Source organism: Neoarius graeffei, chromosome 6 (assembly GCF_027579695.1).
Source record: "Neoarius graeffei isolate fNeoGra1 chromosome 6, fNeoGra1.pri, whole genome shotgun sequence".
NCBI classification, from domain to species: domain Eukaryota; kingdom Metazoa; phylum Chordata; class Actinopteri; order Siluriformes; family Ariidae; genus Neoarius; species Neoarius graeffei.
In genome coordinates, this window is record NC_083574.1 from 79,259,032 (window position 1) to 79,286,678 (window position 27,647).

The window sequence follows — 27,647 nt, forward strand, 5'->3', positions numbered from 1 at the left end:
TTTTTTTTGGTTGGAGATTGTGAGATAGCACAGGATCTCTTCTTCTGTTTCAGGACATGTAATGTCTGCCTCGTTCTTCATTACGAGGCTTAGAAAAATAAACCTTTTCACAAGATATGGTCTGATGATTAGCAGTATTATGCCGTATCTTGGTTTTCGCCGTAATAATGGCCTGCACTCAGTGTTTTTAATGGTTGAACAAAGCAAATTTGTAAGTACAGCACCGATTTCATATTCTTCTTGAGATGTGCATATCAGATGTGTCATTCAGGAAAGACGTGGGCATGCATTGCCATCCATCTTGGATTAAATAGTAATATGCTTATTATGCTGGCTCGCCCTTTTTAGCCGAGTCAGGCACGTTTCTTGGTATGGTGTGTTATATGGACATGACTGTTTTACTGGGAAATGTCAAATGCCGCTTTTCCACTACCAATGCGGCTGAGTCGGGCTGAGCCGTGCCGTGCTGAGTTGGGCTGAGTCGAGCTGTTGGAGTTGCTTTTCAACTACAACCGCGCTGAACCGTGCTGGCTGGAAGTGGGTGGACACATTGGGTGGAGTTAGCGAAAGTGGGTGGACGTCACGTGATGTCGTTAGGCGGCGCAAACAGTGACATCAGTGAGCTTTTAAGCGGTAGTCTCACGACCCGGATAGTAAACAATAAACATGGAGGACATGGAGTCGTTAGTGTTGCTGGTCTTGGTGCTGTGGCTTGTTGTCACCGACAACGCCAACAGATACTGGCAAGAGCGTATAGATGAGGCGAGGCGCATAAGGCTTCAGAAATTCTCGTAATAAGTAATTCTTCTTCTTCCGGGTTTACGGTGTTTACAGATCCCAGCGTGCTCGCGGGGCGTGTGTGGGCATGTGAGGACACGCCTCCTCACCAATCAGTGCACAGGGGAGTGTCTCCTCACGCCCCTAGCCCCACTTGGCTCGGTTTGGCTCGCTTCAGCCCTACTCCAAAATCGTGCGAGTTTTGGGTGCTGAGTAGGGCTGAAGCGAGCTGAGTCACGCCGCTCTGAGGTAGTCGAAACGCGAGCCGTGTCGGGCTGAAGTGAGCTGAAAAAGGGTAGTGGAAAAGGGCCAAAAGTCCCTCCCATGCCAGCACCTGGTCTTCCCAGGCGGTCTCCTCTCCCAGTACTACCCAGCTCTTGAGGTGCCGATCTCCGTTTCTATAGCCCTCGGCCTCTCAACTTTTACATAGCTTAGGGTTACAGTGGGGGGCTGGTCCTCTGGTAACCGCTAGAGTTTCACTCCCTACCCACATCTGGACTGCAGTGTACCTCACCAGATGGTCGTAAGTACCATTTTGATCAAGTTGAACTCGCGATCTCGGGGTTACTGGGAAATATAGCACTTGTCCGAGACATGGAGAACCAAAACTGTGACTTAAATCTCTGTGTCACTTGTGAGGAAATCGATGAATTGTTTTAATAAATGTGAGTTGGGGGGGTTGGCGAATATGTCTGTATAATTAAAAAAAAAAAAAAGGGGACATCACATGTTGGCTTAAAAAATATGAAGTTTATGTTAAATGTTTTCAACATGAAGATAAACTTCATATCTTCGCGCTACCATGTAATGTTCTTTATATTATATGGGGACATGCACACGCCGCAAAAAAAAAAAAAAGCAAGTTAATCAGAAGAATTTTAAACCGGTTTGTCGTTTTGACACTAGTCAGTGGGAAAACACTGGGAGTGAAATATCGGGAATTATTTTTTTCGTGGTCCGGTTTCCATCAAATCCTGCGCTCTGATTGGCTGGCAAGTAGCAATATTTGCCAACAATTATCTTTTTTATAAGATTTTTATCAAAAATCTTATAAATTTTTGCCAGCTTTTCTTAGGAGAATAGCTTTAATTTTACAGCATGGATAGCGATAACGACAGTGTTCACAGCGAAAGCGAGTTTTACTACCCTGAGGAAGAAGAAATAAAATAAAACATTTCAGGAGAAAGCTAAAAGCCTGTAACTGTTGCTAATGCCGAGCAAAAACATGGCTGAATCCTGAATGACTCCTGTTTGTATAAATAGGGGACTACATAGGTGGCAAAATGTAGTTTTTTTTTTTCCTGCCATGGAAGTGCACTTGTATACCGAGGAGGAAGCCATTTGCATTACAGCCGTGAATGAGGATTCAAAATGGTGGCTCGGCTCAGTTTTCCCTTTCGGGCACTCTCATTTTCTGTTAGAATTTGGTAAAGAAAAAAAAATTATTTACCAGCTTAAGGTCGGTCTGTATGGTGAAATACCGTGACCTCGGCCCAGAGGGCCTCGCTCAGTACTTTCAAGACCTCAATCACGGTATTTCACTATACGGACCTCCCAGCTGGTAAATAACATTTATTATACATCCAGGACACTTTTTCGATGGGATAAAAACATGTTCTATTCCCTTCTAGCAGGTGTCCATTCATTTGGTTTGATAGCATGTAATATTGTTAGCATATCGCTTATCCTACATGTATCCTACACTCTACCCAATGGAGAATGAGCGCTGAATATGCTTTACGATATTGCATGCTTGTCAAGACAACACGAACGTCACATGTCCGAGACGTTAAACTTCCACGCTAGCGAGCGACTGTGACAATTTGTAAAAACAAACAAAATCTTCCGTGTTTAACAAAGCCAGGTCTTCTTCGTTAAATACGGAAGATTTTGAGAGAATTTTGAAAGAGAAAGACGTGTCGAACACCCGAAAGGAACGCGTATGTGTAATAATATTGGCTGGCTTTTTTTCATGGTCCATCAGATATATTCCATTCAGCTAGCATGATATTGAACAAGTCGAAGAGGAGTTCAGGATCGTGCTAGCTGAACGGAATATACCTCATGCCAGCCAGTATTTAATTATATCCCTCATCAAAAAATTCCCCATGCAGGGATCGGCCAAGGATGGCTCACGTGACATAAACTAGTTCCACCATTGATTTAAGCAATGTATCTCGTGACTACGCCAAAAAAAAAATCGATTCGAATCACGATTTTGACCTTCCGATTCGAATTGCAAGATTTTTATTTATTTTTTTAAATAGGAATGTATTTCTGATGGCTATTTTGTCACTGCTGTAGCAAGTTCTGAGTGTTTGAAATACGCTCTGTAATATATCAGTCCATATGTCAAAGCAACGGCCGTAAACGAGATTCGTTGAGACCTGTGGGAGACATCATAGGACGGAAGTAAAACGTACAGTGGAAATCAAAGTGGCCAACATTGTCAAAAGATGAGCACGCCCTCTTTCGAACGCTGACGTAATCAAGCCGGAAGTTTTCCGTGTCCGAAATCGCTCCCGACTCACTATACAGGGCACTATATACTTTAGCGGGGACGCCATTTTGTAGTGCTGTCCGGAACCTTAGTGAGGATTATGTGGGAAATGCGCTCAGTATAATATGGATTTATTATTTTGAAAACCCACCAGCCGCCTGATCTGGCACGTATTAATTGTGCGACAGTAATGACGTAAATACCAGCGCGACGGACTCGTCCTTATCCTGTCGTCTTTCCAACTCTTCTCTACTCGACGCTGGTTCGAAGTCGTATGGAATCTCCATCACTGATGAAGCTGGCACATCTCGAAATGAATCTAAATTGGAATGATATGGCGATCTGGCTGCTGTGTAAACGGTTTTCAAGATGGCGGCGCTGTCACTTCACGTTTGAAGTCTCGTGACGATCGACGCCTGCCGTGGACCATACAAACTACGCTCGACATGGCTAAAAACCGAAAAGGCCAATAAGTGTAATATAACATGCCAACATGAGTCACGATATAAGGTTACTAAAACCGAAAACGTAATTGAATAACACGTTAATTAAGAAATAAAGCAAGTTTAAAAATGACTTCAGTTCCCTTTTAACTGTCAGCTTAGAAATGTAGAGCAATAAAAACAAGTTGTGTTGCCTTTGTCGTCTTTATTCAGACTCCCGTCACTCCACTGACTATGAATGGAACACAGTTCAGTCGTTTTTGGCACGTTTTAATTTTCAAAACACTGCGAAACCAGAAAGCAGTGAAAACTTCATGACTTGTCTTAGCCTTTTAAAACATAATACAGTCGCTTGTGATGACGTGAATCCCACCTCTTGAGACACAACGTTCAGTGTCCAGAGAGTGTTAGAAATGCCACCGAACTGGGCTTTTACAACCCCGATTCCAAAAAAGTTGGGACAAAGGACAAATTGTAAATAAAAACGGAATGCAATAATTTACAAATCTCAAAAACTGATATTGTATTCACAATAGAACATAGACAACATATCAAATGTCGAAAGTGAGACATTTTGAAATTTCATGCCAAATATTGGCTCATTTGAAATTTCATGACAGCAACACATCTCAAAAAAGTTGGGACAGGGGCAATAAGAGGCTGGAAAAGTTAAAGGTACAAAAAAGGAACAGCTGGAGGACCAAATTGCAACTCATTAGGTCAATTGGCAATAGGTCATTAACATGACTGGGTATAAAAAGAGCATCTTGGAGTGGCAGCGGCTCTCAGAAGTAAAGATGGGAAGAGGATCACCAATCCCCCTAATTGTGCGCCGACAAATAGTGGAGCAATATCAGAAAGGAGTTCGACAGTGTAAAATTGCAAAGAGGTTGAACATATCATCATCTACAGTGCATAATATCATCAAAAGATTCAGAGAATCTGGAAGAATCTCTGTGCGTAAGGGTGAAGGCCGGAAAACCATACTGGGTGCCCGTGATCTTCGGGCCCTTAGACGGCACTGCATCACATACAGGCATGCTTCTGTATTGGAAATCACAAAATGGGCTCAGGAATATTTCCAGAGAACATGATCTGTGAACACAATTCACCGTGCCATCCGCCGTTGCCAGCTAAAACTCTATAGTTCAAAGAAGAAGCCGTATCTAAACATGATCCAGAAGCGCAGATGTCTTCTCTGGGCCAAGGCTCATTTAAAATGGACTGTGGCAAAGTGGAAAACTGTTCTGTGGTCAGACGAATCAAAATTTGAAGTTCTTTATGGAAATCAGGGACGCCGTGTCATTCGGACTAAAGAGGAGAAGGATGACCCAAGTTGTTATCAGCGCTCGGTTCAGAAGCCTGCATCTCTGATGGTATGGGGTTGCATTAGTGCGTGTGGCATGGGCAGCTTACACATCTGGAAAGACACCATCAATGCTGAAAGGTATATCCAGGTTCTAGAGCAACATATGCTCCCATCCAGACGACGTCTCTTTCAGGGAAGACCTTGCATTTTCCAACATGACAATGCCAAACCACATACTGCATCAATTACAGCATCATGGCTGCGTAGAAGAAGGGTCCGGGTACTGAACTGGCCAGCCTGCAGTCCAGATCTTTCACCCATAGAAAACATTTGCCGCATCATAAAACGGAAGATACGACAAAAAAGACCTAAGACAGTTGAGCAACTGGAATCCTACATTAGACAAGAATGGGTTAACATTCCTCTCCCTAAACTTGAGCAACTTGTCTCCTCAGTCCCCAGACGTTTACAGACTGTTGTAAAGAGAAAAGGGGATGCCTCACAGTGGGAAACATGGCCTTGTCCCAACTTTTTTGAGATGTGTTGTTGTCATGAAATTTAAAATCACCTAATTTTTCTCTTTAAATGATACATTTTCTCAGTTTAAACATTTGATATGTCATCTATGTTCTATTCTGAATAAAATATGGAATTTTGAAACTTCCACATCATTCCATTCTGTTTTTATTTACAATTTGTACTTTGTCCCAACTTTTTTGGTATCGGGGTTGTACAAGCCGCTGGCTTCAGGAATTTCGAGTCGTCCGCCATATTGTTCACCAAGCAAGGCGTGAGCTCGCAAGGTTGCTATCGCAACTACAAATATGACCACGCCCACGTACAGCTCCGGATACCGAATCGACTTTTCACCGTCAAAATGTATGCATCGAGGGTCATCGGGATGAAATTGGTTTGCATTGTTGGCGATTCATAAATTTTTAATCAATTTTTGAATGATTGATTGAAACGGATCGATTTAATCGTCACACCTCGAATGTTTTCGCCTGTTTGTTTGACTCCTCCTAACATAACTCAAGGTAGTGAATGGATTTTGAGGAAAGGTGGCCATGTGCCAAGGAGCAGTTGATTTTTTTTTTTTTAATGAAAATCTGGGTATGTACGAGTTTGTGGTTATTCTAATATGCGGCTTGGCGGAGGTATGCCCTCGACCAAGTGCCCTTCTGGTTGTAATTGTTATTGTCGATGAAAGACGTGATTGTCAAGGATGGGCACGTTATTACCCTTTGAGCGGTGTGTGTGTGTGTGTGTGTGTTGCACGGTCCTGGTTAAAGAGCATGGCTAAACTACTTCCTTCCTGTCTTGCCACTAAAGCTATTTAAATCCGTAACTCTCAGGACTTTCTTTTCATTCTTGTCTGTCTCGGTCCTCTCTTTTTGTTCTTCCCTTTTTTTTCTGTGCTCACAGAAAGCTCAGCCTCAGGGCATTCTTAAAAAAAAAAAAAGTTCCCTCCTCATCTCTTTCCCTCCATCCTAAGGAATTCTCTCACACATTCCTGAGCTCAAGACTCTGAAACGCAGGGACACCTCACATGCATGTTTTTTTTCTTTTTTTTTCCCCCGCTCCTCCCTTCCTTTCCCTGCCCAGAAGTCTGAATTTTGTGCTCAGTGTGTTTGTGATGGTCAGCAGAGAGAGAGAAGCTTTTTTTTTTTTTCCCCCCAGCCTTTCACACAGCTGGGGTCCATGGATCTGGATCATGTGACACATGGTCCTGAGAAGGACACTTAGAAAGAAGATGGAACGTTTTTCTTCTCATAGGCTGTTGCGTGTTTTAGGCAGTGTAATGTGACGTATCGTATCGGAAAATGTCCCGAGGTGCACACTGAGGTAGAACTAAACAACATTCCGATCCATCATCAGGCCATTATTAAAAAATGTTCTGTTTTCGGTCCACCGGCCGGCTGAGTGCCGTTTGTGCGGTTGAAATAATTTTTTTTTTTTTTTTTTTTGAACGCCGGTTTTTCGACAGTTTTTTTTTCAGGTTCGTAAATCTAAAATCGAACTTGACATTTACGCATTCCGCGCAGAATATAGAACTGAATCAGCTCTGCGCATGCGCCGTGCGGCACAAAAAAATGGCAGCCACCATGAAGGAAGGAGATCCGGAGTTTTCAAACATTTGCTTAAGTGTGAAATCGCAAAATGGTATTCTAGCGAACAACAAAATAGTAAAGATTCAGGAAAACAAATCATTCAGTGATCATTTTAATAGTGTAATTTCATCCGAACTAGGCCTAATACAAAAAGTCCGTGTGTCGGACCATCACAAACCATTACTGGAAAATTCGTTTGATCTTGATCCATCCGAGACGTTACAAACAGCTTTTGAGTTTTGTTCTGCGAAATTCATTGCCTACTTTTTTAATGACCCTGACAGATCTGTAGGAGAACCTAATAGATCTGTTCAAAATGAGAACGGAACTCTTACATAAAAATTCTGAATGTCAAACGAGTGCAGTGCAGTACAAAGTTTAGGCTATGTTTACATTAGACCGTATCTGTCTCGTTTTCTTCGCGGATGCACTGTCCGTTTACATTAAAACGCCTGGCAACGCCGGGAAACGGGAATCCGCCAGGGTCCACGTATTCAATCCAGATCGTGTCTGATCCGGTGCTGTGTAAACATTGAGAATACGCGGATACGCTGTGCTGAGCTCTAGCTGCCGTCGTCATTGGACAACGTCACTGTGACATCCACCTTCCTGATTCGCTGGCGTTGGTCATGTGACGCGACTGCTGAAAAACGGCACGGACTTCCGCCTTGTATCACCTTTCATTAAAGAGTATAAAAGTATGAAAATACTGCAAATACTGATGCAAATACTGCCCATTGTGTAGTTATGATTGTCTTTAGGCTTGCCATCCTTCCACTTGCAAGTAGTAAGTGACTTGCGCACAGCGGCTCAGTCCCGAATCACTGCTCGTGCACTACACTCGCGCGCTCTGTGAGCTGCGCAGGGCCGGAGTGCGCACCCTCCAGAGGGCACTCGCTGTTCAGGGCGGAGTGATTTGGAGCGCAGCCGCTGAGGAGGAAGCGATGAGCCGCACTGACACATTTCAACCTACGTGCCGAATTGATTAGCGTATCCGTGTATTGGCGTTGCTGTGTGCACGCGAATCGTGTATTGGCGTTGCTGTGTGCACGCTAATCGTTTTTAAAAATGTTAATCTGATGATCCGCTGATACGGTCTAATGTAAACCCCACCTTAGTGTTCAAAACATTTTAAGTACCTTTTTGTAAAAGTTTTGCAAATGTTGCAGTCAGCATTTAAAATGCTAACTTAGTTTTTGTACAAGTTTCAGTTGATTTAAACCGTCATATTTTATTAAATGTGTCTGCTTTTGTAATAAAAAAAGAAAAAGCAAACAGCATTGCGATCTATCTATCTATCTATCTATCTATCTATCTATCTATCTATCTATCTATCTATCTATCTATCTATCTATCTATCTATAAAATATGTATGTATATGTATGTATGTATAATAAAAAAAATCCCTCCCTCCCTACTGAATTTTTTTGCTCACCCGGTGGACAGGAAACGGATTTTTTTTTTTTTAAGGATGGCCTCACAGGTTCGGCTTGATACAGGGATATGCTGAAAGCTTAGACTGTTTGTTGTTCACTGATAATGCAGAGAGAAACAGTGGATTAAAGCACTTAGACCTGTGTGATGGACTTTTGTTGTGCTTCCAGTCCCTTTTAAAGAGGCACTTCTCAGATGGGGAAGTTTACGCCATTCAAGTGGCTTTATTGTGTCGAGAAAAAGAGGAACAGAATCTGAAGATGAGCATCACCTTCCCTCATCATGACCGCAACCAAATTACACGGGTCGTATTAATGAAACGAGCGCCTGCTCTGTCTGTTGGAAATGAACTCAACCGGTTGTAGTTTTCTTAAAGAGTAGCTACATTTCAGCTTTACATGTTAGGCCATCCATTTTTTATCTTTAGGTTCACGGATTTTTTTTCAACATATTTTTGATGTCTGTCAAAATAAATTAAGTGTCCTTGGCCAATTTTTTTTTTTTGCATAGCAAAATTTCAACATCAGATTAAGATATCTGTGAAGATACTCAGTCATCCAGGTACATAGTAATCTGTGGTTGGTAGAAGAGAGCAACTGGACTTGCTTGAAAAGTCTTGAAGACGTTTCGCCTCTCGTCCGAAAGGCATCCTCAGTTCTGTCCGTCTCTGTTCAGTGATGGTCGTTCCAGGTTGACAAAAATACTCTAGTGCGGGAGTATGAGAGGACTTCCAGAAAACTGGCAGACATCTTAGCCAGAGAGGATCGTTCATTTTTGTCAACCTGGAACGACCATCACTGAACAGAGACGGACAGAACTGAGGATGCCTTTCGGACGAGAGGCGAAACGTCTTCAAGACTTTTCAAGCAAGTCCAGTTGCTCTCTTCTACCAACCACAGATCAGATTAAGATGATAAAATAATTTAAATTCAAGAGACACACTTTACATACACACACACACACATACATATATATATACATATATATATATATATATATATATATATATATATATATATATATATATATACACATATACACACACACACATATATATATATATATATATATATATATACACATACATATATATATATATATATATATATATATATATATATATATATATATATATATATATATATATATATCATGGATGCAAACGGCGTGCCTTTTGGCGGATGTCGCCTTTTTCACGGCTGTCTGGGGGACTTGTGTGAATCGTGCAGATCCGATGAATTGTGTTTGGGGGGGAAGGCGCGTTGGAGTGTCTGATTATAATTTCATCAAAGTAAATTCTGTATTAAAATTACTAAATAAGCAAATGCCGTTACAGTCCATGAAACATAGGAAGTATAAGTATGAGAAGAAAACAGTAAATCAGAAAGCTGCGCACGTAAAGCCAGTTGGCTGCGCGCCATTATCTGCTGCTGGCTGCACTTCACTGCACGCGCAAGGATTTCCATCAGTCCAACGCAAGTTACGCAATTGGTTTTACGTGCGCAGCTTCCTGATTTACTGTTTTCTTCTCATACTTATACTTCCTATGTTTCATGGACTGTAACGGCATTTGCTTATTTAGTAATTTTAATACAGAAAACCTCATCGGATCTGCACAATTCACACAAGTCCCCCAGACAGCCGTGAAAAAGGCGGCATCCGCCAAAAGGCACGCCGTTTGCATCCATTTTTTATTTTTATATATATATATATATATATATATATATATATATATATATATATATATATATAAATAAATATAAATAAAAAATGTGTGTTCTTGTGTATAAGTTTATAACACGGACTAGCATTCCAGTACTTGGTTCTCTGAAGGTATGTGGTCATATGACCATTGAGTTCTCATGAGCACATCGAAGGCTGATACGTTCGTGCTACTTGATTCGATAGGAGACTCTGCGGCACCATCCTCTTCTAATTCCACAGTCAGATACTTGCAGCCAAAATCGCAAACTAACGTTATGGCAGGCATATTCGGCATCGCGCTCGTTACATCACCACCACCTTTCTGAGAACCAAAGATCGTTTTGATCTTTTCATTGTTTACTTTCAACGCTTGAGAGATGAAATCGCCCACATTTTGGTTAGTGAGACAGTGAAAAGACTTTTCTTTACCGCACTTTATGCTTACGTACAGTTGAGGCGATAGCTCGGAATCCATGTTGTCAGCGTCAGCCATGGTCAACACGAGGTTGACACGGTTGTAAAGCAGTCGTAAATACCATAACATTCAAGTGAATACTCAATGTCGTAAATAGTTTCGTTTTCGGACTCGGCTGAAGTAGATATATACAACACACGTTGTTGTTGTTTGTATTTGCGATTCTAATACTTTTTACTTAAAGAAATATGACCTAGTACCAGGGATACAATGCTGTTACAAGAAAAACGTGACTTTTTTTTTTTTCCTTTTCTTTTTGTACGTTTCGGCGGTAAAAATATGCACAGACTTTTTATTTTTCTAGCGGTATAGACCCTTTTCAGTCACGTGACCTTCGTAAACGCGACCACCATTTTGGACATGTAGCGGACTTCGGCTCGAATCAGTTTGAATGCGAGGAAGGCGACAAACGGAGAACATACAAGAAAAAGGAGCGAGATGCAGAAAATACCTTCGCTATCCAGCGACGTAGGGCATTTACAGGGCGAGCAGAGGGAGAAATAATAGTAACGACACATTAGCAACGCCGTACAGAAATAACGGTTTATGGCACAGACCCTTTCGGTTCTCGCTCATCTAGCTGCTACAATGACTGCTTAGACTGCAACAATAATACCTAACACACATTTAAGTATCCGTCGTAAAGACGTGAAACTCGTCGAGTGACGAGTGTGTTCATTGGATCAGCTAACACAATCTAAAAGACATACCATCACACTGCCCTGGCGCTGTGTACAGTTTACCTTCTATGGTTTGTGCACTCACTAGTTGCCATTACTTTCTCCAACCGTTGTGACAGATTACAGGGCCTGGATTTAAGAGACAAATACATGTTCCTCTTATTTTGAACACTTATTTGTAGGCAGTGCTTAATTTGTAAAGTGGGAGGTCCCGGAGCGCAGAGGATGAGCGGCTCCGGTGCGGAAAAAAAGAGGAGAGGAGAGGGGCGTGGCGCGGCGCTGCGCTTCTGGGCATGTTTTGTAATAACACTGCAAATTAAGTTCATCTGCAGATATTTTGTGGATGTCGTTTCATGAGAGAAATCACCAACAAGACGGATATCAAAATCAGACATTAACACTAAATAAACTTGCATTTTTTTATTTAATTATTATTATTATTATTATTATTTTTTTTTTTTTGTTACATAGTCAAAAGAGGTGTCGGATCACTGGATCCAGTGTAAATAGCTGCCGGAGCCAACGCCCGAGGTTCCGGAGCGCGCTCCGGCTTGCTCCCCCTCAAATTAAGCGCTGTTTGTAGGACACTGCCTCTGATCTGTCCTACAGTCTACCAACAGCAAAGGAACACAACGCTAGCTAATGTCGTTAGCTAATAGCTACTACAGAAGAACAAAGAGGTTACAATAGGTTATTTTAGCCTATTTGGTTACACACTCGCCGCCACAGAATGTTAACAGCAATGTAATGCCTTTTCTGGCCAATTCTATTCGTCTTGCCTCCAACAAAGTGGTCACTACACAAGCGTTGGTATGCCGAGGGCTGCCAGTCTTTCCTGTTAATGGCCGCTATCCATCTTCTCCGTCGGGATCCGATAAAATGATAACCCTTGCCTTGTTTGTTGATGGTTACTACATCCAGGTGCACAACAATATAGTGGCATGATGGAAGTCTTGCTGAAAATAAACACTTTCTTTGCTGCCGTTCCTCAATGTTGGCTGTGGTAAACTACTGGTAGTGCACGTCTAAAATGGCGGCCGCGTTTGTCGTGACGTCACGTGAAAAGGGTCCATAGTATTTAACTGCCGTTGGCGGATCCGTGATCCGAAAAATCTAAAATGAGTCGCTTATTTTGCACAGACCTTTTTTTTCACATTGATGTTGGTTGCGAGTGAGTTCTAATAGTGGTTGGTTTGATTTATTTATTTATTTTAAGTAACATGTTGTTGTCCACATCATTTTACAGCACATCCACCAAACAGACAGAGGGGAAAAAGTAGTGTTGAGTAAAATGTTACTTGCTTTGTGAATTCAAGCCGCTTTGAGTCAAAAGCCTTGTCCGAGTTCCATATGATACTGTAATCCGACAGGCTTGGCTTTTTTGCTTGTAGCAATATTTTCTTTGCAATGTTCCGGTTAGCTTTCCAAGAGGGCAGGGTGCCAATAATTATCACGGGCTCACTGTGGACAAAGAATCCATCATGCAGAATTAGCCATACTGCAGGGCTTGATATTAAATTGTAAACCCACTTGCCCTGGGGGGGAAGTGGGGGCTAATTTCCACCTTCCCCCTATTTTGCAAGTACTTATTTAAAAAAAAAAAAAAAGGAAAACCATAGAATCGTTGTAAATTGCAGCATAAAATGATCACACATTGAGTTGGAGTTTGGTTATTGATTTGATTAAGTTTATTATTAAGTTTGGTTATTGGTGACTTTTTACTTGTAAAGGACTGACAATTTTATCCAAAATAGTTTTTCCTGCCTTAGTCGATTTATTTTTATTTCATGTGCACGCAGCTGTTGTAAAGTTCGGTGTGTTTGCGTAGAACTCTGTCAGACTGTAGGTTCATTCCTCAATAATATAGAAATCTATAACAAAGTTTGTATGAAGAAAACAATAGGGTGCCAAGACTTTTGAACAGTACGGTGTTTGAGAATATTTATATGGTTTATTTTTTTAAAACATCATCCACCTCTAGGTTTAAAAGAAAAAAAACCCATGCTGCCACGCTCATGACAGACAGGATAACGTTGGACTTTCAAATTAGTGTGTAGGTTGTGCGTGTTTTATGCAGACCTGGCAACCTGTAACTGAATCAGTGCAGCCGTCTGTCATGATGCAGCAGTTGTTTTTTTTTTTTAAAGAAATCTATAGGTGGATGATATAACAAACACAAAAAACCCCCCAGATATATAAATATTTTGCACAGGACTGCGTTCCTCTGATGACAGAAACGAAGCTCCAGCTCTCTCTGCTCTTAATCTGTTCTGTTCTTTCAGGATTTATCGCGCATGTCGCTCCTTGTAGAGTTTTTTATGCCCGAGTTGTTTGAAACCAATCTGGGTTTTCTGGGTCGAATAAGGAAGCGGCTTCACCTTTTAAGAAAATCAAACACTTTCATGAAGGAGCTGACTCGAATGCGAGCAGAAAAAAATAAAACGAGGTTCTTAAGCGCAAACTTCCATCCTCGCTTCCGACTTTTGTTTTTGTAAACTACATTTTAAATACAATCGTGAATTTCTCTGGAGTTTTCAGGCCGAGCTCCTCTCTTCGTATTCTTTAACCGCTCATTTCCTCATTCTTGAAGCATTTGCTTCTATTTGTTAATGTTTTTCTTGATAGCAGGAGACGGTAACGCCTTTTATCTGTTTGAACAAGCAAAAACCGCACAAAAATTAACCATATTGAAGACAAATTAAGCCTTGCTTGCGTGAAAGACCATGTCTGTCTGACCCCAGCTGTAATTATCACGTGATGCGTGACGTCATGCACACGGGGTCTGTGCAGTACGCGTACCATACAACAACAGCAGGGGGATATAAAATAACTTGCAAAGCAGTAAATGAAACTGAGACTAAGAAAACAAGCCAAGACGTAATGGCAGATATGTAGTGAGGGACGCTTTTAGGAACTGAAATGGATCAAAAAGCCACATTTTTGTGGTGCTAGTTCGTAATATATACTCATTCCAACTTGCCCGGTCGGGCATGTCGGGGACATCCCACTTGCCCTGGGCAATCGGGCAGTCCTTAATGTCGAGCCCTGTACTGGGCAACCATGCAAGGTAGATGACTTTTTTTTTTTTTTTTAAATAAAATAAGCAAGTCTTTAAATTTTAGTTAAACAGTATGATAGTACATTGCAATAATGATCTCCTTGAGGGACATCTGGGTACTTTTGTTATACCAAAAAGTTTGTAATAGTGAAATGGGACCCACTGGTCACATCACTCACTCACTCTTGCGTAAAACAAGATCAATTGTGTGTAATTTTATATTTATGCTTCATTCACTTACATAATTTATGAAGTAAGGGAAATGGGCCACACTCGCTGTCGTTTGCTTGCCACATCCCCCCCAAGCCCATCATGTTGACTTGCAGTCATGGATGAAGTTTGGGAGCTCTTTCTCTTTTGCTTTGAAAGCTGAAATTGAATTTTTCAGGATACCATATACTTTAGACAAATTCGTTGCTTTCTCACCACACACCACACTTTAGACAGTCCAGGATATGAAGTTTGTCTTCTACAGTGTCCCATCCGTGGCCAGCGGCGCGCCTCAAACTGCTCCTAATGTAAACGTGTAGCGCCATTATGACTAATTACCATGCACCTGAAGCTCAGGATCTTCTACTCCAACGTGAAAAGCGCCCTCTTGTACGGATCAGAAACATGGAGAACTGCAAAGGCATCAAGCAACAAGCTACAAAGCTTTATTAACAACTGTTTGAGAAGAATTCTGAAGATGAGATGGACAGAGTAACAAACGAAGATCTTTGGGAACCCGGTCAGGAACCCGTTCAAATACAAATCAGTCAACGTAAATGGAGATGGATTGACCACACCTTGAGGAAACAGCCAGACGGTGTTACAAGGCAAGCTTTAAAATGGAATTCCCAGGGCAGGCGGAAAAGGGGACGCCCCAGAAACACCTGGAGGCGTGATGTTGAGGCTGTGGTGATGAGCTGAGGCCACACCTGGAACAGGCTTGAGAGGCTAGCCCAAGACAGGACGAGATGGAGGAGGGAGATGGTTGCCAGCAGGTGATATTGTGCTCTCCGGGCACTGTTATTGAGTCATGTAGGGAACAGACAAACATCATCTGTCATCCGGCGAGCCGGTGACTTGATAAGAGATCCTATCCCAGACCCGCCGGTCAAGCATAGCTGCTCCGAGTTGTTCTTCCTTCAACCCCGTCTCTTGCTCGAGGGCTGTTTTCAGGGTGGTACGTGGTCGACCGACTTTGCGCTTCGCCTCAGGCTCCCACAAGAGAACTTGTGCGGCAGGTTGATCGTGACGAAACACATGGCCGCACAATGCCAGACGGCGTTTGCCGATTATGGTCGAGAGGTGTGGTAGGGAACCGTACAGGCGGTCGTTTGTCCAATGGTCCTGCCAGCTGACGTTGAACACTCTGCAGGTGTACGTGCCATCCAAGGATTGCTCTTATGCTCTTGTTAGAGACCAAGACTCGGATCCATAGAGAAGAATGGATTCGACTGAGGCCTTGAACACTCTGACCTTTGTGTCTCTAGACAGCGGGGCAGCCCACACCTTGATTAGAGAATTTAGGGTGCCCCAGGCTTTGGCCTTTCTGGAGTTGATGTCATGAGCAGTGTTCATCCAACTGCCAAGGTATTTGAAGTCGTCCACCTTCTCGATAGTAGAGTTGTCAAGCGCGTGGAGAGATTGGTCCGTAGAGGAATTTATATGCGTCCATTTGGTTTTGCATGCGTTCAACTGAAGGCCAACTGATTTAGCAGCCAGTTCTACTCGGTGGAGAAGATCCTCGCCCGAATTCACAGAGTCCTCGAGAAGAGCAATGTCATCAGCGAAGTCGAGATCGGATAGATGGACAGCAGGGTGGCGAGAACTTCTACGGCGTTTAAGAGTGAGCCCATCATCCATGCGAAGGGCTAAACGTAAGGCGCAATCAAGAACAATGATGAAGAGCAGAGGACCTAGGGGGTCTCCTTGAAGGACGCCCGAGTTGATAGAAAACTCCTCAGTTACACCGTCAGGAGTTATAACTACGGCAGTGTTATCGATATACATTGTCCTGATTGCCTCGACCATGCTAGGGGGGACGCCATATGCTTGTAGAATGGAAAACATTGTGTCGTGTCTGATGGAATCAAAAGCCTTAAAGTCCAAAAAGACTATCGCACCTTCTTTATGGTGGTTCATGAGCTCTTCGATAATGCGCCAGAGGGCTAAGATGTGAGCGCTAGTAGAACGCAGTTGACGGAAGCCATTTTGGTTTGGGCGCAAGAAGTTATCCATTACCGGCCTCAACCTATTGAGTAACAGTCAGTTATACACTTTAGAGGTGATGCTTTAATAGCGACATGGCGCGCCTCTGCCACCGCAGGGCGGTGACAAACTTGACAGACAAACAAACTGAGGCGAAAACATGACGTCCTACAACATAGTTGGTGGCAGTAATAAATTAGAACATGTATCAAGAGACAAGACGATATTAAAGCCTCTGCAAGCATGATTTCAGGTCTTCAAAACCTTAGAGGTCATTAGATAAGCACTTCTGCATAGATTTTAGAAATGCTTCTAACCACTATTGAATTCGAACTGAAAGCTGCCACTTTTTCTGCCTGATCAGACAGCATGAAGCTTGGCAAGATCAGCCTACCCTTGTGGGTTTTTTTTTTTTTTTTTAGTATGGATTCGCGAAATATATCAACTGTATTATAAAAACATGTTGATTAACCAAAAATACAGCTAGTCTGTCATTTTATGGTCCCAGGTGTACAGTGTAATTGTTAAATGTGGTGCTGCTTTTCTGCTAATTCTCAATTTCCTCACTGTTTAATAAAAAATGACGCCAACTGCTCATCCTCACCACCCAAACTGTATAAAATGGGAAACATTGATCCATATCAGGGCTCGAAATTCTTTTTTTTTTTTTTTCGCCAGCCAGCTGGACTAGTTCCCTTCCAAAGTAACTCACCAAACAGAAAATCAACTAGCCAAAATTTGTTCATGTATGAATTTTACTTCTGTCAAAAATAACGCAAAAGAGAGTAGTTCCCATTGTTCATGACTAATGCGCATTTATTTCAAGACCCGAGTATTTTGATCCTGTTGTTAAATACATAAATGAGAACAACACAGAGCACCATAATATAATGTCAACAAATAATAATATATTGGAAAACTTGGCAACTTGGTGTATGAGTATTGAAAACAAATATACTTACTATCATGACTATAGCACCCGAAATATGTCCAACATGCTTTCTGTATTTAACCATTTATGAGAGAGAAAGCACTCGGAGCTTCATATTGACGAGGAATCAACTTGAAAAAAAATAATTATTCCATAAAAATCGTATCGTAGCCAAGGCCTACCCTGCTCCCACGTTTGTTTAGAAGTCCTTTGTCGTTTCTCCTCTTCAGACCAAGGTCGCTTTGTCCCCGTCTCTGGCGGTTTCTGTACACCTTTCAGAAAATTCCACATCGCAACGTAGCTTTGGCAGATGTAGATGTAAACAACAAAAACGCGTGTTTAAATGGGCGATAATGTGGCTACATCTATTGAATTTGATAACGTGATGTGGCGGCGGGGGCGTGGCCAAGCGTCTGTCTGTGAATGGAGGGCGGAGTCAGGGAAGGTAAGTGGTGGAATCATTGCACCTGATGGGGATTAACCTGTTTGTGTGTCTTCCCCAGTGACTGCGCCCTTTAAAAGGAGAGGAGAGCAGAGAAAGGGAGCTCTCTCTCCCCAACCAGAATGTGTGCGCGCGGCTGGGAAGTGATAAAAGGCTGAAAAGCTAGCAATAAATAGTTCATTGAGAACTCTGTTCTGGCCTGCCGTGCTTCTGTGCTCCACCCACCTGGTCCAATACTACACGCGATTACTGCTATATTCAACGAGATGTGTTATATGCATGCACAGTAGTGAAAAAACCGACAGCCTGACTCGTACACGATATGATTGGGAATTCTTTGGTATTTTCCGTCCTGCCGATAAACACATCGATTAACACAGACACGGCACACGCTTAATATGCGGCGGCTTTAGTTGACGGTGTGTCTGAATCTTCGCTTCGTATATATTTTTTATTATCAACTAGCCAGCCGGGCTGGCTAGTGACAGGAATTACCCGCCAAATGACAAATTAAGTCGCCTCGGGCGACCGGACCACCGCAAATTTCAAGCCCTGCAAAATGATTTGATGCAGTTTTCCTCAAGTTCAGACATGCCCCTTTTCCACCAAAGCAGTTCCAGGGCTGGTTCGGGGCCAGTGCTTAGTTTGGAACCGGGTTTTCTGTTTCCACTGACAAAGAACTGGCTCTGGGGCCAGAAAAACCAGTTCCAGGCTAGCACCAACTCTCTGCTGGGCCAGAGGAAAGAACTGCTTACGTCAGCGGGGGGGTGGAGTTGTTAAGACCAACAACAAGATCCCGAAAGATCGCCATTTTTAAGCGACGAGAAGCAGCAGCTGTACAAACGCGAATGCATCCATTATTATTATTGTTGCTGCTGCTGCTTCTTCCACGTTGTTTTTACTTCGATATTCGCACCAAGGTCTATGCAAATGTAGCGACGTAACTGACGTATACAGCGATGTAATGACGTGGCTTCCCTTAGCACCGCGAGCTATGGAAAAGCAAACTGGTTCTCAGCTGGCTCGCAAGTTGAATGAGTTGTGAACCAGCAGCAGCCCTGGAACTGATTTGGTGGAAAAGGGCACACACACAGAGGCTCGTCATGCAGGAAAGAATCACTTTAATGTCTGCGTTTGCTCTAAGAAGAGTGTCGAGGGAAGCAGATGGTGAATTCTGATCAGTACTTTGGTACACTGACGTCCCCTCTATCAAATACAGTTCTTCCCGACTCGTATCCGTTAAAAGCACACGGGAGAAACAAGAACTCTAAGTTCATCAGCGGAGTCCCAGATAATAGTAAGAAGCTAATTATAAAACTGAGTTGGCTTTGCTTTCCCCAAAAGGATGATGAACAAGCGAGCTGCGTGGTGTCGATGAGCTTGCACGCGCATGCAGAGCTGTTGCCGATGTCACGTTCTTCCCGCAGGTGAATTCTGGTTATTGATCAGGTGATGAGCGGAGCGATCTCTCAGCCACTTGGCTGCAAATTCACCTGGTCCCGTCCGACTGAAATAAAAGCCAAGGGCGTGGGGGGGGAGCCTGACGGTTTCCTTTTCTTGAGCATGTCTTCATCTGTTTGAGGCTCCACTCGGTAGTTATCATCTGGTTTCCATGCTGATAGCGACAGTATGGAAGCTGAAACTTGACCGACTCAGAAACCAATAAAAAGGTTTAATTTTCTGACTTAAAATCTTCTCGACGGATATCGCCACTGTGATGCCAGACTCGAGAACGAGCAGTAGACATGACGGTTTTGACAAATAGGAAGCGATTTGAACGAGCGTAAAAGTGAAGCCAGAATGTCTCGAGGCCCTCGAGTGGCTGGCTGCAGTACCATTTTTAACCCCGCCCCTTTTTCTGGAGCACTCGCAGGCTCGTCAGAGTGACGCCGTCTGGCCGCCATCTTACCACTCCCATCGCGTGGATTTGGCTTCCGTGTTAAACTGTCATCCAATCAAACTTGCCCCAAGAAAAGTATCTCGGCTTTTTCCTTTCATTACTTCCTCTTTCCCCCGTTCCTCACAGATGTTTATCGCGCGCCCCTTCACTCTTATTGGGTGGGGCTTTTTATTTCAGTCCCGTCTCTGATCTTGGTTTGAACGGCTCTGTAGTTTTAGGTAGATTTGTTTTTCTCTTGTACAGTGCATCTTTCTCTTTCATATATTTCTCCTTCCTTTCTCTCCTTTTCTTTCTTTCTCTCCTTTTCTTTTTTCTTTTTCTTTCTTTCTCTCCTTTTTTTTCTTTTTCTCTCCTTTCTTTTTCTCTCTTTCTCTCCTTTCTTTTTCTTTTTCCCTCTTTCTCTTTCTTTCTCCTTTCTTTCTCCTTTCTTTCTCTTTCTTTTTTCTCTTTCTCTCTTTCTCTTTTTTTCTCTCTTCTCTTTTTCTCTCTCTTCTCTTTTTCTCTTTCTCTTTTTTCTCTTTCTCTTTTTTCTCTTCTTTCTTTCTCTTTCTCTCTCTTTTTTCTCTCTCTCTTTTTCTCTCTCTCTTTCTCTTTTTTCTCTTTCTCTTTCTTTTTTTCTCTCTCTTTTTCTCTCTCTTTTTCTCTCTTTTTTCTCTTCTTTCTTTCTTTCTTTCTTTCTTTCTCTTCTTTCTCTTCTTTCTTTCTTTCTTTCTTTCTTTCTTTCTTTCTCTTTCTCTCCTTTTTTTCTCTTTCTCTCCTTTTTTTCTTTTTCTCTCTTTTTCTTTTCTTTCTTTCTCTTTTCTTTCTCTTTTTCTTTCTTCTCTCTCTTTTTTTCTTTTTTCTCTCTTTTTTCTCTTTCTTTTTTCTCTTTCTTTTTTCTCTCTTTTTTCTCTTTCTTTTTTCTCTTTCTTTCTTTCTTTTTCTTTCTTTCTCTTCTTTCTTTCTTTCTTTCTTTCTTTCTCTTTTTTCTTTTCTTTCTTTTCTTTCTTTCTTTCTTTCTTTCTTTCTTTCTCTCTCTCTCTCTCTCTCTCTCTCTCTCTCTCTCCTTCCTTTCTTTCTTTCTCTCTCCTCTCATTTTTTTGTAAACGATATTACAGGAAACCGGCTGGACTAATCTTCATGAAACTTTCAGGATAGATGGACATTGGCCTCAAATAAAACCTCCAACGTTTTGCGGGTCATCTGGTCAAGGTCACCAAAAAGGTCAAAATCGTTTTTGTTGTGGCTACTGCCTCATATAAAGGCGCTCTCCACTACGTCATCGTGCTGTAAGAATGGAACAATTGTGCGCTGTGCACTGCACATACACGTGTTGCGGTTAACATGGCTGGTGAGTGTATACGATTCGGTTCACCATTCGAAATAAGTGGACTAGACTAAAGAACTCGCTTTCAGACATGTTTATGCTTATTACAGAAGGAAAGCACGTTCCATTGAGCTCTAGCGCCGGGCCATTTCCGGGAAATAAGAGTTTGGGTCATGGTGACTGTGTGTGTATGTCAGCCTCGGTTCGGACGTTTCAGGTTCGAAAACTGTAAGAGGTAAGAGTAGAATAATATAAAGTACAGATACTTGGTATATTTTACTTTGTGATTTTTAAATTGTTCATTTTTGGATTACGTTTCATTTTTGTGGCTACTGCCTCATAGAGTAAATATATATGCTATATTTACTGTATGGACATGGGATCAGAAAACTATTTTATTTATAAGCAGTAGCCACATGTACCCATAGGGTACTTTTTTTTTGGGGGGGGGGTGCGCGATATCTTCCTTTGTTAATTGTAAGTGCTACCGGGTAAGGTTTGTTTTGCCTGACCAACACATTATTATTATTATTATTATTATTATTGTCTCGTCTCGTCTTCTTCCGCTTTATCCGGGACCGGGTCGCGGAGGCAGCAGTCTAAGCAGGGAAGCCCAAACTTCCCTTTCCCCAGACACCTCGGCCAGCTCCTCGGGAAGAACACCGAGGCGTTCCCAGGCCAGCCGAGAGACATAGTCCCTCCAGCGTGTCCTGGGTCTTCCCCGGGGCCTCCTCCCGGGGGGACATGCCTGGAACACCTCCCCAGGGAGGCGTCCAGGAGGCATCCGAAAAAGATGCCCGAGCCACCTCAGCTGATTCCTCTCGATGTGGAGCAGCAGCGGCTCTACTCCGAGCTCCTCCCGAGTGACTGTGCTTCTCACCCTATCTCTAAGGGAGCGCCCAGCCCCCCTGCGAAGGAAACTCATTTCGGCCGCTTGTATCCGCGATCTTGTCCTTTCGGTCATTACCCAAAGCTCATGACCATAGGTGAGAGTCGGAACGTAGATCGACCGGTAAATTGAGAGCTTCGCCTTTTGGCTCAGCTCCTTCTTCACCACAACGGACCGGTAAAGCGACCGCATCACTGCGGAGGCTGCACCGATCCGCCTGTCGATCTCACGCTCCATCCTTCCCTCACTCGTGAACAAGATCCCGAGATACTTAAACTCCTCCACTTGAGGCAGAACTTCTCCACCAACCTGGAGAGGGCAAGCCACCCTTTTCCGGTCGAGAACCATGGCCTCGGACTTGGAGGTGCTGATTCTCATCCCAGCCGCTTCACACTCGACTGCAAACCGCCCCAGTGCATGCTGAAGGTCCTGGTTTGAAGAAGCCAACAGGACAACATCATCCGCAAAAAGCAGAGATGAAATCCTGTGGTTCCCAAACAGGATTCCTTCTGGCCCCTGGCTGCGCCTAGAAATTCTGTCCATAAAAATTATGAACAGAACCGGTGACAAAGGGCAGCCCTGCCGGAGTCCAACATGCACTGGGAACAGGTCTGACTTACTGCCGGCAATGCGAACCAGACTCCTGCTCCGTTCGTACAGGGACTGGACAGCCCTTAGCAAAGAGCCCCGAACCCCATACTCCCGAAGCACCCCCCACAGAATACTACGGGGGACACGGTCGAATGCCTTCTCCAGATCCACAAAGCACATGTGGACTGGTTGGGCAAACTCCCATGAACCCTCGAGCACCCTATGAAGGGTATAGAGCTGGTCCAGTGTTCCGCGACCAGGACGAAAACCGCATTGTTCCTCCTGGATCCGAGGTTCGACTATTGGTCGAATTCTCCTCTCCAGTACCCTGGAGTAAACCTTCCCTGGGAGGCTGAGAAGTGTGATTCCCCTATAATTGGGGCACACTCTCCGGTCCCCTTTCTTAAAAAGAGGGACCACCACCCCAGTCTGCCACTCCAGAGGCACTGTCCCTGACCGCCACGCGATGTTGCAGAGGCGTGTCAACCAAGACAGCCCCACAACATCCAGAGACTTGAGATACTCAGGGCGGATCTCATCCACCCCCGGTGCCTTGCCACCGAGGAGCTTGCAAACCACCTCAGTGACTTCGGCTTGGGTAATGGACGAGTCCACCTCTGAGTCATCAGCCTCAGTCTCCTCAGTGGAAGACATGACGGTGGGATTGAGGAGATCCTCAAAGTATTCCTTCCACCGCCCGACAATGTCCCCAGTCGAGGTCAACAGCTCCCCACCCGCACTGTAAACAGTGTTGGCAGAGTACTGCTTCCCCCTCCTGAGGCGCCGGACGGTTTGCCAGAATTTCTTCGAGGCCGACCGATAGTCCTTCTCCATGGCCTCCCCGAACTCCTCCCAGTTCCGAGTTTTTGCCTCCGCAACTGCCCGAGCTGCAGCACGCCTGGCCTGCCGATACCCGTCAGCTGCCTCGGGAGTCCTGGAGGTTAACATGGCCCGATAGGACTCCTTCTTCAGCTTGACGGCATCCCTTACTTCTGGTGTCCACCACCGGGTTCGGGGATTGCCGCCACGACAGGCACCGGAGACCTTGCGGCCACAGCTCTGAACAGCTGCATCCACAATGGAGGTAGAGAACATGGTCCACTCAGACTCAATGTCCCCCGCCTCCCTCGGAAGCTGGGAAAAGCTCTCCCGGAGGTGGGAGTTAAAGACCTCCCCAACAGAGTGCTCGGCCAGACGTTCCCAGCAGACCCTCACCATACGTTTGGGCCTGCCAGGTCTGTCCAGCTTCCTCCTCCGCCAGCGGATCCAACTCACCACCAGGTGGTGATCAGTTGACAGCTCAGCCCCTCTCTTCACCCGAGTGTCCAAGACATATAATAAATAATAAAACAATAAAAAAAACACATAATAATAAAACACATAATAAAACAATAAAAAAAAAAAATAAAACAATATTATTATTGTTTTATTATTAATTTTATTTTTATTATACCACCACACAGGCTGTACAGTACTTCCTTTCTATTTGCGACCGTTGTTGAAACAGGATTATTCTCTCATGTTATTTGCCATTTTCACATCATTCTCACAGTCGTGTCTTAACAGTATTTATTGGTCACATAATTCACTGTCTCAATATTCATGCAGCTTGCGACCAATATGACCAATAAATACTGTTAAGATATGACTGTGAGAATGACGTGAAAACAGCAAATAACATGAGAGAATAATCCTGTTTCGACAACCGTCCCAAATAGAAAGGAAGTACTGTACAGCCTGTGTGTTGGTATAATAAATAGATAGAAAGGAAGAAGAAATGTGTAAAAGAGAAACTGAGATCTCCTTTTGAAAGATAGTAGTAAAAGAGCCGTCCCAAAAAAATTATCAGAGGCTGAACTGAGGAAAAATAAAAGCCGTGAAGGGGAGCGCTGTAAGGAATGGGGGTAAAGTGGAGAAAATAAGGAGGTGGTAATGAAGGGGGGGGGGGGGGGAGTCAGGAGATACTTTTCTTGATCAGATGTATATGCGCAAATCCAGAATCCAGGGACACATGTCAGCCCAGGGGCATTTTGAGTTATTGACCGATTCATAAAGTACAGTTTCTAAGCTTTCCAATGATGCCTTCCATGTGGAGATCTGACAATATTTGAAGAATGTGTGGCCTTTTGAAAGCGCATACCTCTTAAAACAGAAAAGGGAGAAAATCGCCCTCAAAGTTTTCCATCTCAGCTACTCTGGGTGTAGGGCGGGCACATAATGGTGCTCATTTGCATGACATTAAGGAAAGCTCTACCCCCTACGAGCTAGCACGATACTACTTTCATGTAAACAAAGATCACCACGTCAATTTTCCTTCCATGCAAAGTATGCCCAAAACAATTATGAAGTACAAAAATAAGTCCTAAAGTATACTTTAACGCTTTGTGGTTAAAAAATTACTCACACCGTAAGAAAGATAGCACGATGATGAGACAACTAACACAACACTAGTTTCATGTAAAGCCTCGGTCACAACCGGCCGTATAGTACGTGCTCCTACAGCCGGTCTACACGCAAAAAACGCAAGAAACGCACGGAGGGCGTGCGTGAAACGCACGAGAGCGCGCGTGTGATGTGCTGATTTTCCAGCCGTAGACTGGCCGCAGAGGTTCTTTGTCATGTCAAACAAACTCTACGGGCGCTTACGTTTTTTTCAGGTTGCAAGACAAACTTACGGCCAACGTGTGTCTTTCTCCATGAAGAAAAAAAAAAACGCAGCGATTTGGGAAACGCCAAAAATCATACGGCCAAAAAATCGTACGTCCGGTTGTGACCTAGGCTTAACCAAACCACAACACTCTCCATTACATGCAAAAATAACCACACAGCCTTAGATTAATAAACTTACCCCATCAGAAAGAGAAACGGCGCCTTGCACACACCAATGCCTCCGATTGAATGTAATCCTAGCTTCCTTTTGGTTGGTTTTTTTTTCTAGAAATGGTTATCTCCGATGTAAAAACCGTGTGTTTGCTTCGCGGTGTTTCAACTCCTCTGCGCTCTGTTTAGCTCGCTCATTCCATAGTGAAATTACATGCCTGTATGCAGCTTAAGTAGCCACGAGCTCAGCTCGTATCATACAGCTGATTCGCGAAAAAAAAAAAACCCAAAAGACTTAAATCATCATGTGAATGGCCCATTTACCCACACCCCTCCAGCAGGCTACAGTCCTGACAAAAACGAGACAATTTGCAACCAAAAATGTATGCTTTTCCAACAAAACAATCTATTATCTGAAATACTGATTGCATTCTTCAAGATCTCAACTTGCACATGATGGGGAAAAAAAACAAAAATCACAAATTTCGAAAAAAAAATGCTTCTTTTGCGATTATCTCTGATTCGTTTCGGCCGACATGCGTCCCTGGATTCACATTATGATGGTTTAACACACAAGCCGAATAGGCTATGAGCTCTCCAGATTTTAGATAGAGCGCAGTGGACAGACCCCCAACTTGGAAGTTATATCTCTACAAATTATTTTTCGGGATAGAATTGTCGTTCATTATGTGTAATAATTGCTAGATCGAAACTCAACGCATCATGAGTTGTGTATATCGTGAAACCCGTAGTAAGCCAATAAATACACAGCCTTGGTTTCGTCCTCAGAAGCCCTCGATAATAATCCAGAAGGCGGCAACGGGAGAACACTAGTGCGATTCTTCACTCAAAGCTTGATGGCTGGAAGAAAAAGCCGTCAGAGCGGCCACGTCGCTGCAGTGATGTGCCACATAGAGAGAGAGAGACACATCCTCCTCTGTATTCTGCAGTATAAGCGGAATAACACACTCCAGATGTGCACTTGAGCAAAAATAACGCACTTCATTGAGGATAGTAGTATCACAGAACACTATTTATATTTCTACCTGTTTTTTTGAAGTAAATGTTTTTATGTTCAATATTAACATCCTTCCTTTGTCTCATTCGTTCTGTAAATCAGACCACTTCCCAGAGGGTGGGTGGGTGTAAATGAGAGAGACAGGGATTCTTTTTAAGCGTAATTGGCCAAGCTGGACTTTTTTTCTTCTTTTCCTCTGTGGCGATGTGGGAGTTTATGGTTCTGCATGAAGTGTGTGTGAGTGGAAGAGTAACACCTCTGCTCTCGGTCTTTAACCTCCGCCAGCACACTGGATGCTTTGTGTTGGTGGGAAACGTGTTTAACACGTTTCACATGATGCCATCTTTTTTTGCTCGTAATTGAAAGCGAGGATCCGGAGAGCAGATCTGTTGAGCCTTGTGAGTGCGGTTGAAAGATTTCCAGAAGCAAAATGGACACGAACGTATTTTGCTAGATCTTTCTGTTTTTATCAGTCGCGCGTTTGCCGAACGTGCATCGCTTCTACAGTTCTCGAAGGGAACCTCCTTCACGGTTGAACAATAAGTGTTTTTTAAATCTCCTTCGAGCGCGGTTTTGTGAAATCTGCTTTCCTGAATTACCGCCCCATTCTCCATGTAATATTCAACACGCTGAGCAAAATGACCTCACAAGAAACTTGAATCAGACGAGCTCCGTGTCGTCACGAAGTTAAGACCGTAAAACTTGCTACTCGTAAGCAATATTAACGTCTGCTTAAATAATTAACCTTGGCTCCAGAACTACTTATCCCCCGCCATGAAGTTTTCTCAAACTACATAAGCTACGTCAAAAACTTTGCGTGCTCGTATTGCAATTCATGATCTACATTGAGTTCGGAAATCATTTCTGAGAAATTTTTTTTTTTCCCCCCTTGATTTTCGTTATTGGACTTTGGACTCAATCCGGACACGTTTTCTCAAACTACGTAAGCTACATCAATTAAACTTTGCGTGCTTATACGACTAAAAAAAAAAAAATCCGGTTAGCGTTTTATGAAGGCGTCCTAGCACTTACGACATCAGTCAGTATTGGAGCAATGGGCTTA

At 43.3% G+C, this 27,647-nt stretch overlaps 1 protein-coding gene across 9 annotated transcripts in view; it reads left to right on the forward strand.

Annotated features, from left to right (window-relative positions):
• The window catches only part of ppfia1 (PTPRF interacting protein alpha 1), a 351,102-nt gene that overhangs the window by 67,694 nt on the left and 255,761 nt on the right, over positions 1-27,647 (forward strand). The window lies entirely within an intron of this gene.